Source organism: Bos grunniens, chromosome 20 (assembly GCF_055505025.1).
Source record: "Bos grunniens cultivar Pamir isolate PY7600 chromosome 20, Bosgru_T2T1.0, whole genome shotgun sequence".
Classification (NCBI taxonomy): Eukaryota; Metazoa; Chordata; class Mammalia; order Artiodactyla; family Bovidae; genus Bos; species Bos grunniens.
This window is the reverse complement of record NC_141184.1, coordinates 41,137,952-41,151,646: the sequence shown is the minus strand read 5'-3', so window position 1 is coordinate 41,151,646 and position 13,695 is coordinate 41,137,952.

The following is a 13,695-nucleotide window of genomic DNA, read 5'->3' as shown; positions in this document are numbered from 1 at the left end:
CGGCAATTTGATCTCTGGTTCCTCTGCCTTTTCTAAAACCAGCTTGAACATCTGGAAGTTCACAGCTCATGTACTGCTGAAGCCTGGCCTGGAGAATTTTGAGCATTACTTTACTAGCATGTGAGATGAGTGCAATTGTGCAGTAGTTTGAACATTCTTTGGCATTGCCTTTCTTTGGGATTGGAATGAAAACTGACCTTTTCCAGTCCTGTGGCCACTGCTGAGTTTTCCAAAATTGCGGGCATATTGAGTGCAGCACTTTCACAGCATCATCATTCAGGATTTGAAATAGCTGAACTGGAATTCCATCACCTCCACTAGCTTTGTTTGTAGTGATGCTTTCTAAGGCCCACTTGACTTCACATTCCAGGATGTCTGGCTCTAGGTCAGTGGTCACACCTTTGTGATTATCTTGGTCGTGAAGCTCTTTTTTGTACTGTTCTTATGTGTATTCTTGCCACTTCTTCGTAATATCTTCTGCTTCTGTTAGGTCCATGCCATTTCTGTCCTTTATTAAGCCCATCTTTGCATGAAATGTCCCCTTGGTATCTCTAATTTTCTTGAACAGATCTCTAGTCTTTCCCATTCTTTCTTTCCCATTGTTCCTAAAGAGTAATCTAATTAGCCTGAATGGATATACATAGTGTGTGTAGTTCATGCAGTGGTACGGACTTCCCTGTAGCTCAAATTGTAAAGAATCTGCCTGCAGTGCAGGAGACCTGGGTGTGATCCCTGGGTCGGGAAGATCCTCTGGAGAAGGGAATGGCAATTCCCTTATCCACTCAAGTATTCTTGCCTGGAGAATCCCATGGACAGAGGAGCCTGGTGGGCTACAGTCTATGAGGTCGCAAAAAGTTGGGCAAGACTGATCAACTAACACACAAGAAGGATATAGCAGAGGAGAAAGAAGAAAAGTTTGGTAGAATTTCACCATCAAAAACAAAGCAGTTAGTGCTGACTTTATTCTGTTCATGAAAGACAGATTCTGACTGAATAGCCACAGGGGAGTGAGAGTGAAAAACACATAGGCTAGGCCAGTATAAGAGACTCAGGCAAGGCAGCCTATGATTATTCACCTTGGGCATTCACCACAATGCCCAAATACTAACTGTAAGAGACTCATCATGTAGTTTCTCACAACCACAAAGAAACAAGAACCAAATTCTTCATCTGTCTTAAAAACGGGACATGGCAAAACCACAGAGAAGTAGCAGCCCTCATAGATTTTACGGTGTTCATCTGAAATACCAGGGATTGCTTAAAACTTGTTAAGTCTCCCAAATTCAAATGATATTATCAGCTAGTAAGGATAAAGCTCTACTCTGTGGCCTCAAAACTGGCAAGAATAGTTGCAGCCAAAGGCAATACTTTTTTACCACATGATTAAAAAACATGCATATCAGTTTTGGCAATTTCTTAGTTGCATACAGTATAATGCATTTTAAAATTGTGTGAGTTTTGAAGGCTGACAACTTTAAAAACCAGGCTTCCCAGGTGGCGCTAGTGGTAAAGAACCCGCCTGCCAATGCGGGAAACACAGAGACATGGATTCAACCTCTGGGTCGGGAAGATCCCTGGAGAAGGAAATGGCTACCTACTCCAGTATTCTTGCCTGGAGAATCCCCTTGGACAGAAGAGCCTGGAAGATTACAGTCCATGGGGTTGCAAAGAGTTGGACATGACTATAAGTGACTTAACAGGTTTTAAAACTTTGGAAAAAATTATGAATTTAGAAAGTTTCATGTTAATATAAAAGGAAGTTAATATATTTGATCTTAAAGAATAATGAAGTAAATATTTAACAGTAGTTTTTAAATAGGATATACACATGACACAATATCTTCAATGATTCCAATATTTACGTACTTTAAAAGAACTTCTGCAAACAAAATGTTGGCCTCCAGAAACACATGTTTTTTTGTATTCTTATTGTTTATTTTCTGAGCACAAGTTGCCTGTGAAAAAATCAGATTTCCTTAAAGAATGAAATAGTATACATGGAATAGCAATAGTATTTTAGTAAAAGAAAACTATTTACTCTTTTAGAATGATTGAATATGGGATGTACTGGCAGGACAAGGGAAACAAAATGTAATAATATGTGAAAAATAAGTTAAGTTGTAATTCATTCTAGAATAACTACTAATGTGTTGTTGTTTAGTTGCTAAATTGTGTTCTATTCTTTTGCAACCCTATAGACTGTAGATTGCCAGGCTCCTCTGTCCCTGGGATTTCCTAAGCAAGAATACTGGAATGGTTTGCCATTTCCTTCTGCAGGGGATCTTCACAACCCTGGAATTGAAACCATGTCCCTGCATTGCAGGCAGATTCTTTATCACTGAGCCACCAGGAACTTTAGAGGCACTTTTAATTCACTTAGAATTTAGCCCTATTAATCCTGCAGCATACTGAAAGAACTGCAGTGTGTCTAAGTAGTGAAACACGTGGTTCGTAGTTCATAGAATTATCCACTGTTGTTCTTGTTGTTCACTCACTAAGTTGTATCTGACTCTTTGCGACCCTATGGACTGTAGCACCCCAAGCCTCCCTGTCCCTCCCTTTCTTCCAGAGTTTGCCAAGTTCATATCCATCGAATTGGTGATTCCATCCAACTATCTCATCCTCAGTCACCCTCTTCTCCTTTTGCCTTCAGTCTTCCCCAGCATCAGGGTCTTTTCCAGTCAGTTGGCTCTTGGCATGAGGGGCCAAAGTATCGGAGCTTCAGCTTCAGCATCAGTCCTTCCAATGTGTATTCAGGGTTGATTTCCTTTAGGATTGACTGGTTTGATCTCCTTGCTGTCAAAGGGACTCTTAAGAGTCTTCTCCAGCACCACAATTTGAGATCATAAATTCCTTGGTGTTCAGCCTTCCTATGGTCCAACTCTCACATCCATACATGACTACTGAAAAGACCATAGCCTTGATTACATGGACTTGGTCAGCAAAATGATGCCTCTGCATTCTAATATACTGTCTAGGTTTGTCATAACTTTCCTTCTAAGGAGCAAGAATCTTTTCACTTCATGGCTGCAATCACCATCCATAGTGATTTTGGAACCCAAGAAAATAAAATCTGTCACTATTTCCACTTTTTCCCCTTCTGTTTCCCATAAAGGATGAGACTGAATTCTGTTTTTAGCTTTTTGAATGTTGAGTTTTAAGCCAACTTTTTTACTCTCCTCTTTCACCCTTATTAAGAGGCTCTTTATTTCCTCCTCACTTTCTGCCATTAGAGTGGTATCATCTGCATATCTGAAGTTGTTGTTATTTCTCCTGGCAATCTTGATTCCAGCTTGTGATTCACCCAGCCTAGCATTTTGTATGATGTACTCTGCATACAAGTGAAATAAGCAGAGTGACAACATACAGCCTTGATGTACTCCTTTCCCAATTTGGAACCAGTCAGTTGTTCCATGTCCGCGTCTAACTATTGCTTCTTGACTCACCTACAGGTTTCTTAGGAGACAGGTAAGGTGATCTGTTATTCGCATTCTTTTTAAGAAATTTCCACAGTTTGTTGTGATCCACATAGTTAAGGCTTTAGTGTAGTCAATGAAGCAGAAGTAGATGTTTTTCTGGAATTCCCTTGCTTATTCAATGATCCAATGGATGTTAGTAATTTGATCTCTGGTTACTCTACCTTTTCTAAACCCAGCTTGTATATCTGGAAATTCTTGGTTCACATACTATGGATGTATAGTTTGAACATTCTTTGACACTGCCCTTCTTTGGGATTGGAATAAAAACTGACCTTTTCCAGTCCTGTGGTTCCTGCTGATTTTTCCAAATTTGCTGACATATTGAGTGCAGCACTTTAACATCATATTTTAGGATTTTAAATAGTTCAGCTGAAATTACATCACCTCCACTAGCTTTGTTTGTAATAATTCTTCCTAAGGCCCACTTGACTTCACGCTCCAGGATGTCTGGCTCTAGGTAAGTGGCCACAACATCGTGGTTACTGCTGTTCAGTCACTCAGTTGTGCCTGACTCTTTGCAGCCCCATGGACTGCAGCTCACCAGGGTTCCCTCTCTTTCACTATCTCCTGGAGTTTGCTCAGACTTGTATCCATTGAGTCGGTATTGCTATACAAACATCTCATCCTCTGTCACACCCTTCTTGTCCTGCCTTCCATCTTTCCCAGCATCAGTGTCTTTTCCAATGAGTCAGTTCTTTGTATCAGGTGGCCAAAGTATTGGAGCTTCAGCTTCAGCATCAGTCTTTCCAGTGAATATTCATGGTTGATTTCTTTTAGTATTGACTGGTTTGATCTCCTTGCTGTCCAAGGGACTCTCAACCATTATGGTCATCCAGGTTATTAAGACCTTTTTTTTAATCGTTCTTCTGTGCATTCTCGCCACCTCTTCTTAATCTCTTCTGGATCCTATAGGGTCAAGGAAATTTCAATCCAAGGTCATTGCACTCTGTTTATTATGACAAGAAGTAGATTTTTATGTGTTATTAAAATTTACACCATCAAATGGTTTAAAAAAGTATCTTTCTTCAATTAATCAGAAGATGCCAACATTAAGAGATCAATTCCCTAGCCATTCTGATGAGTTGAATTTGTAGCAACTCAGATCTTTGCATTAAATTTTAACTTATGCCTTGCTTAATTCCATCACCAGACCACCTTCTAGGTTTTCTTCTAATAGAACTGAGTTAACAGAGACCACAGCAAGTACTCTGGGACTGTGGTCTGAAAATCTCTCAAAATTATAAAATTACCATCATACATAGAAATATGAACATATTTGCAATAGATGAACCTTAATTTTTTAGAAAATTGAATTTTCTAAGATTAAGAAAAGAAGGAGATGCCACCAATGAAGAATTTTGCTTTTTAAATTATGTTTGATTTTTTAATGAACTACATAGTTAAGGTAAACAACTTTCAATTTTGCTGAGTCCTTTTCCAAATTGCCACAATTTCATAGAATAGAAGAAATAAAACAGCTTTAGTAATTATGTCACTTACTCCTTGGAAGGAAAGTTATGACCAAACTAGATAGCATATTGAAAAGCAGAGACATTACTTTGCCAACAAAGGTTCATCTAGTCAAGGCTATGGTTTTTCCAGTGGTCATGTATAGATGTGAGAGTTGGACTGTGAAGAAGGCTGAGCTCCGAAGAATTGATGCTTTTGAACTGAGGTGTTGGAGAAGACTCTTGAGAGTCCCTTGGACTGCAAGCAGGTCCAACCAGTCCATTCTGAAGGAGATCAGCCCTGGGATTTCTTTGGAAGGAATGATGCTAAAGCTGAAACTCCAATACTTTGGCCACCTCATGCAAAGAGTTGACTCATTGGAAAAGACTCTGATGCTGGGAGGGATTGGGGGCAGGAGGAGAAGGGGACGACAGAGGATGAGATGGCTGGATGGTATCACTGACTCAATGAATGTGAGTCTGAGTGAACTCCGGGAGTTGGTGATGGACAGGGAGGCCTGGCATGCTGCAATTCATGGAGTTGCAGAGAGTCGGATACGACTGAGTGACTGAACTGACTGACCAAATTTAGACAGGTTAATATTCAAAGAACTGGAAAGGACCCATTTAGAATGAAAAATATACTAGTGTACTGGCCCAAAATACATCAAATGTATCACTAATACAGAAATCTTGTGATCTAATGATGATTAATAAATTTCTCCAGAGTAAGTCATGATTTGAGATATCATATTAGGCTTAAAGATGACAGATTCTACATAAAATGAAACATTATCCCACTGAAAAACCTAAAAGTGATCCTTTATTCCTCTTTCTCACCCTCCATATCACAAAGGCCTGATGATTTTAACCTCTAAGACTCTCCTAGCCATCCTTTTCTCTATTTCATACACTCCTTCTATTGCCATCTACTTATATCATCCTCTCTGACCCCCACTTTTGCTCTACTGAGATACATTTGATTGATTTACATAAATCTACTCTCGCCTATCCAGAGTAGTCCATAAAATATGGTAATTTGTCATCTACCTCATGCTTAACCCTGCCCTTGCTTAAATTATTTTAATTGTTTCCTATCACACTTATAATAAGGATAAACATTCTTAGTATAATCTAGGATGATGATTATTTCTAAAGTTTCATCATCTTTTTCTTCCTCTCTATGCTTTGGCCACACTAGTATATTTTAGGTCTCATTTATGTTTTGCATGGACTCTTACCTTAAGTACTTGGTGAGTGTTGTTCTTCCTATTTGGAATTTCATTTCCACCTCTATTTATGTAAATAGCCCCTACTGAGTTCTTATTTATCGGCTCAATCACCTCCTCACTTTCCTCACCTTCCTAACTACGTCAAAGCCTCCTATGATATGCACTCAAAGAACCAGATATCAGTCATTAATGGTATGACAATTTGCTTAACACCTCTCTAGTACAATAAATTCCATTCAAACAAGGACCATGTTGGATTCTTCATCATTGGATCTTTGACTTATTACACACTAGGTATGCAATTAGTATTTGTTGACGAAATGAAGACTGAAGGAAAGTCTGTACCTCAACACAAATTCAGTGATGTCAACCTTTTTCAAACTCTTCCTTTATTTACAGAATGTACATATTTACAGAATGTACATCATATGTACATATTCATATGATTTTATTGATCATTTACCTGCCCTGGTCCTCTAGAAAAGTGCAACACATTTTGCCATTAAATCAGAAACACACACACACATACAAATAACTGCATCTGTCAAAATTAAGACTTGACTGCTAAACTACAGAAGTTTTAATGTGAAAAACACTTATGATTTTAAAAAGGATTGCTTTGCCATGATTAATTGGAGGGAGAGAAGACATGAACTTTGGGTTTATACAAAGTACCAGACATTGTGCCAGGTTTCATATATTTTCTTACATTTAATTGTGCCAACTAGGTAGAATTTTCATGATTTCATACATAAGGAAATTTAAGCTCAGAGAATTTAGGTATCCTGTTCAAAATTATGTGATGAGTAACTGATCAGTTCACATTGCTATTAAGAATTATGAAATTCTAAAGTTCTTACTCTTAAAAAAATAATAAGATTTTCCAACAAGACACAATCAAAGCAACTCTGAAACAATGAGAATTACAAGCCTACCAATGTCACTAATCTTTAAAACATAATATACTATTTTTCACTTGGGTCCTTTCATTTGGCAAAATATACTAAGCAATTACAACATATTTGGAATCATAAGACCTATTTAGCAAACAGCAGGACAAAGAATGGCGACTGAATTTTTATTTACAAGCAATATCTTTGCTATGATCTGTATTCCTATTTACTAACATATGGTTTAATTTTGGCTTTCCAGGGAGTTGTAGTCAAAGGACATTCAATACATTTTAAGGGAAAATTCTTGTCTTCCATATTTCAACGTTTCAATGGTGAGAAAGTGCTTGATGAGATCTAACAGAAGTAAATTGACTGAATTTTCTATTTTCATAAACTGTGGTACTTTTATGTATGTATATCAGCAGTGGCCACAGGACTGGAAAAGGTCAGTTTTCATTCCAATCCCAAAGAAAGGCAATGCCAAAGAATGCTCAAACTACCACACAATTGCACTCATCTCACATGCTAGTAAAGTAATGCTCAAAATTCTCCAAGCCAGGCTTCAGCCATATGTGAACCGTGAATTTCCTGATGTTCAAGCTGGTTTTAGAAAAGGAAGAGGAACCAGAGATCAAATTGCCAGCATTTGCTGGATCATGGAAAAAGCAAGAGAGTTCCAGAAAAAATCTATTTCTGCTTTATTGACTATGCCAAAGCCTTTGACTGTGTGGATCACAATAAACTGTGGAAAATTCTGAAAGAGATGGAAATACCAGACCACCTGATCTGCCTCTTGAGAAATTTGTATGCAGGTCAGGAAGCAACAGTTAGAACTGGACATGGAACAACAGACTGGTTCCAAATAGGAAAAGGAATACATCAAGGCTATATATTGTCACCCTGATTATTTAACTTATATGCAGAGTACATCATGAGAAACTCTGGACTGGAAGAAACACAAACTGGAATCAAGATTGCCGGGAGAAATATCAATAACCTCAGAGATGCAGATGACACCACCCTTATGGCAGAAAGTGAAGAGGAACTAAAAAGCCTCTTGATGAAAGTGAAAGAGGAGAGTGAAAAAGTTGGCTTAAAGCTCAACATTCAGAAAACAAAGATCATGGCATCCGGTCCCACCACTTCATGGGAAATAGATGGGGAAACAGTGGAAACAGTGTCAGACTTTATTTTTCTGGGCGTCAAAATCACTGCAGATGGTGACTGCAGCCATGAAATGAAAAGACGCTTACTCCTTGGAAGGAAAGTTATGACCAACCTAGATAGCATATTCAAAAGCAGAGACATTACTTTGCCAACAAAGGTTCGTCTAGTCAAGGCTATGGTTTTTCCTGTGGTCGTGTATGGATGTGAGAGTTGGACTGTGAAGAAGGCTGAGTGCCGAAGAATTGATGCTTTTGAGGAGATCCAACCAGTCCATTCTGAAGGAGACCAGCCCTGGGATTTCTTTGGAAGGAATGATGTTGAAGCTGAAACTCCAGTACTTTGGCCACCTCATGCGAAGAGTTGACTCATTGGAAAACACTCTGAGCTGGGAGGGATTGGGGGCTGGAGGAGAAGGGGATGACAGAGGATGAGATGGCTGGATGGCATCACTGACTCAATGGACGTGAGTCTGAGTGAACTCCAGGAGTTGGTGATGGACAGGGAGGCCTGGCATGCTGCGATTCATGGGGTCGCAAAGAGTCGGACACGACTGAGCAACTGATCTGATCTGATCTGATGCTTAGCTCTAGAGTTGGTTTCAAGAAAATAGGCACTTTCTTACTTCTATTTTCCAAAACCATCTGTTTATGGTAAAAATTAAAAACGAGTTGTGAAGAAAATATTAAAGAGCAAAGTTATCTTAGATATCTGAAAGCTTTCCAAATTTATTACTAAATAAATTTAATAATTAATTGAATAACTTCAGAAAATAAGGTGATAATTGGATTTTGTCCAAAGCAAATCCTTTTTACTTTGAAATATAGGTCAGAACTACTCTTACTCAACTCAGAAAATATCTAGAAAAAATTTCTTTTTCTGATGCTTCTCAACACCAAAGGCAAGTGCATTACATTAAAAGAAAAAAAAGTTTTGGACTAAGTCATGCAATACTTTCAGTATTTTCACATTTTAAAAATAATAAATTATTTATACCATAGAGCAAATATGAGTTATGATATTTAGCCAATATAGAACATGAACTTGAGTTCAAAGATAAATAATGTTCTTATTCTCCTTTTTTTAAAACTATAAGCCATATATAGACTATGAAACATGGAAAATAGAAGCTGTACTTGTAAAGTGATTACAGCAAATAAATTCTAGGGAAGATTCACTTTCACAATGGTGGCATGAGGAGTTCTTTCCACCTTCTCCCCAGTAAAACAACCAAAGCTGGCCAGTTATTTTTAAAAATCATTTAAGTTTGCATTTTAATGGTAACCAACTTAAGAGTAAGTTGGACAAGTAAGGAAACTATTTTCTCCTCTCTCCTTTTGTAGATATTAATCCCTTCAATTTTTTTTTTTTCCATTTCTATCACCGTCCCAGAGTCTGCTTCTAGAACTTAAACTGTGACAGTTGGCACAGAGATAGTCCAATAAAGCATGTGGCAAGATGGAATTTTTGGACTAGATCACTCATTGTTTGGTAATAATGAGCACTCTTGCCCCAATAGTAAATTGTGCTCAGTTGACAAGGTAGCTATCCAACTGTTGCTGGCTTGTCTACAGAAGAGAATTCCGTGCTGAAAAGAATGAGTTTGAAATAAATGGAAGAAATGATATATCCAAGAATATTAAAATGATTGTTAATATGTTAAAGACTTGATCTTAGAAAAACTATGAGAAATAAATAGACAATTTTGAATTAACTATGAAAGTGAGAGAATTTTTTGGTGGCCTGAAAAGAAGCCCTCGTATCATATATTGTACTTGGTCACTCAGCCGTGTTCGACTCTTTGTGACCCATGGACTGTAGCCTGCCAGGCTCCTCTGTCCATGGGGATTCTCCAGGCAAGAATACTAGAGTGGGTTGCTGTTTCCTACTCCAGGGGAGCTTCCTGACCCAGGGATTGAACCCAGGTCTCCTGCATTGCAGGCAGATTCTTTACTGTCTGCGCTACCAGGGAAGACCCATATTATTTATTAGGAAAGCAGAAAAAAATTGAAAATCAAATCCAGAATTTTAGAATCACCGTGACTGACCTCCAGTAATGATCGAATGCTTAACCAAAACAGGTCTGGAAAACTGGGGACAATGATCCATGGAGTGGAAGTATCTGGGTGCCCCAAAGATTTGATTCCTAAGACTTCTCTGAACCTTCAGAATCTGCATAGTAGGGCCCTACTCTCCACTAAGAACTAGCTGTTGCTGCATATGAGAAGATAATTCAGATTTTCTCTCACAAGGCAAAAGATCTCCTCCAGAGGCTGCCTACCTCTCTTGGCTGCCAGGCTCACAATCTGAGTTAAGTAAGAGCATAACCTGCCAAGGAAATGCTAGATTTCATACAGGAGGAACAGCTGCAAGTCTGAAAAAAATATGTTTCATAGGAATGGATTTTGCAAATGCCAAATTAAAGGGTGCCAGAACATTAAACTATATGTGTTAGTCACTCAGTCATGTCCAAGTCTTTGCAACTCCATGGACTGTAGCCCGCCAGGCTCCTTTGTCCATGGAATTCTTCAGGCAAGAATACTGGAGTGGGTAGCCATTTCCTTCCCCAGGGGATCTTTCCAACTCAGGGATCTAACCTGGGTCTCCCACACTGTAGACAGATTCTTTACCATCTGAGCCACCAGGGAAGCCCAATTTAGACTATATAAGAACAATTTATTGGTATGGTGGCAATTTCTTCATTTAAAGGATTTGGCACAATAGTAAGTAAAAAACCTCCGGGAATGGTGTAAACATTCTGCTAGGGTGTCTCCTACTCTGAAAAAAGGCATTGGCCCATGCTGGAAAAGTTGAGATGCCAGAATTACTGTGGCAGACAGTAGACAGGATTAAAACAACCAGAGAAGTGAGCATGTTAGAGTAGACATGTTTCTTAAAGCCAAAGACTCACCAGAGGATTTACATACTAATGTCACACCGTTCACCAAGGGAATGCACTGGTGAGAGAGGCACCAACATCACTAAGAAGGTGAATGGTGGCTCTCCTCTATAGGTCAGGGCTAATGGTAAGAAAGACTGTCACAGAACTGGGTTCACTGATGGCCATTAAAGAACAGTACCCCAAAGCATTAGCAGTCAAGTGGCCTTAAGTACCAGCTGCCACTGGTTTGTAATTCTGGTATGGACCAACAATTCTGAGTAGCAGCCAAGAAAGCCTCGCCTGCAGAGAACAATAGAGAGAGTCAATAGAACATAGCATGCTAGGGGTAGCCAACAAAGGCACTAAGTATATACAAACCAAAGAAACCAAGAGCCAATGTGCAATTGTCCCAATAAAAATTCTTGATTCCTTACCCCATTTCTTGACCTGAGCTAGTTTTCAAACAGAGGATCTGTTGACAAAAGATCCAATCCCCAGGTTCCCAAGGGAAAGAACCCTATAGCGTGTTATAACACCATGGCAAACACTGTGATGAATTTTCCACTTCTTCCTCAGGGGGACCTAGAATCATTTATTTGTATGATGCTACACTGAAAAATGGTGATACTCTAACATTTAAAAGACATTTGCACAGGGTCCAAGATGACATTGATATCTGGAGACCCAAAATGTCACTATTTTGTATCTGGTAGAGTTGGGGTTTGGGGGAGCTAGGAAATAAATAGGATCCTGGCCAAAGTCTGACATACAGTGGGTCCAGGAGCATTCACAGCTCCACCCACAGATTATTTCTCCAAACCCCCAATATATAGTTGGGACTTATGTACCAGAATATGCTGAGTCCTGAGCTTAATGGACAAGAATCATTACTATGTATAAGCCCAAGTAGAAGCTTTTGAATGTGCCCATGCACACACCTGAACTTCAAGAGTAAATCAAAAGCAATATCACAAACCAGGAAAATGGTGGAGATTTATGTCACCTTTAAATACCTAAAGGATACTGAGCAATAGTCATTAAATATTCCCATTTAGTTCACCAGTCTGGACCCTGCAGAAACAAAATAGGTCCTAGAGAATGATTTTGTACTATCACAAGCTCAACTAAGCAGAAGCTTCCCTGGTGGCTCAGATGGTAAAAAATCTGCCTGCAATGCAGGAGACCCAGGTTCTATCCTTGGGTCAGGAAGATCCCCTAGAGAAGGGCATGACAACCCACTCCAGTATTCTTGCCTGGAGAATTCCATGGATAAAGGAGCGTGGCAGGCTACAGTTCATGGGGTATCAAAGAGTTGGACATAGCTGGTGACTAGCACACTTTCACACAGCAGCTGCCAAGCAGACATGATATTGTTGCTAGAGCAAATTAATATGGCCCCAGACACATGGTATATGCCTACTGATATCAAGTATGCATTGAATCTAAATCAAAAAAGATGATTAGAAATAGTTTCCATATGTAGGTAATTAACAAGAATATTTATTCAGGGTTTTCATTCCAATCCCAAAGAAAGGCAATGCCAAAGAATGATCTAACTACCGCACGACTGCACTCATCTCACACGCTAGTAAAGTAATGCTCAAAATTCTCCAAGCCAAGCTTAAGCAATATGTGAACCGTGAACTTCTACATGTTCAAGCTGGTTTTAGAAAAGGCAGAGGAACCAGAGATCAAATTGCCAACATCCACTGGATCATCAAAAAAGCAAGAGAGTTCCAGAAAAACATCTATTTCTTCTTTATTGACTATGCCAAAGCCTTTGACTATGTGGATCACAATAAACTGTGGAAAATTCTTCAAGAGATGGGAATACCAGACCACCTGACCTGCCTCTTGAGAAACCTATATGCAGGTCAGGAAGCAACAGTTAGAACTGGACATGGAACAACAGACTGGTTCCAAATAGGAAAACGAGTATGTCAAGGCTGTATATTGTCACCCTGCTTATTTAACTTATATGCAGAAAACATCATGAGAAATGCTGGGCTGGAAGAAGCACAAGCTGGAATCAAGATTGTCCGGGAGAAATATCAATAACCTCAGATATGCAGATGACACCACCCTTATGACAGAAAGTGAAGAGGAACTAAAAAGCCTCTTGATGAAAGTGAAAGAGGAGAGTGAAAATGTTGGCTTAAAGCTCAACATTCAGAAAACAAAGATCATGGCATCTGGTCCCATCACTTCATGGGAAATAGGTGGGGAAACAGTGGAAACAGTGTCAGACTTTATTTTTTGGGGCTCCAAAATCACTGCAGATGGTGACTGCAGCCTTGAAATTAAGAGATGCTTACTCCTTGGAAGAAAGGTTATGACCAACCTACATAGCATATTGAAAAGCAGAGACATTACTTTGCCAACAAAGGTCCGTCTAGTCAAGGTTATGGTTTTTCCAGTAGTTGTGTATGGATGTGAGAGTTGGACTGTGAAGAAAACTGAGCACCAAAGAATTGATGCTTTTGAACTGTGGTGTTGGAGAAGACTCTTGAGAGTCCCTTGGACTGCAAGGAGATCCAACCAGTCCATTCTAAAGGAGATCAGTCCTGGATGTTCTTTGGAAGGAATGATGCTAAAGCT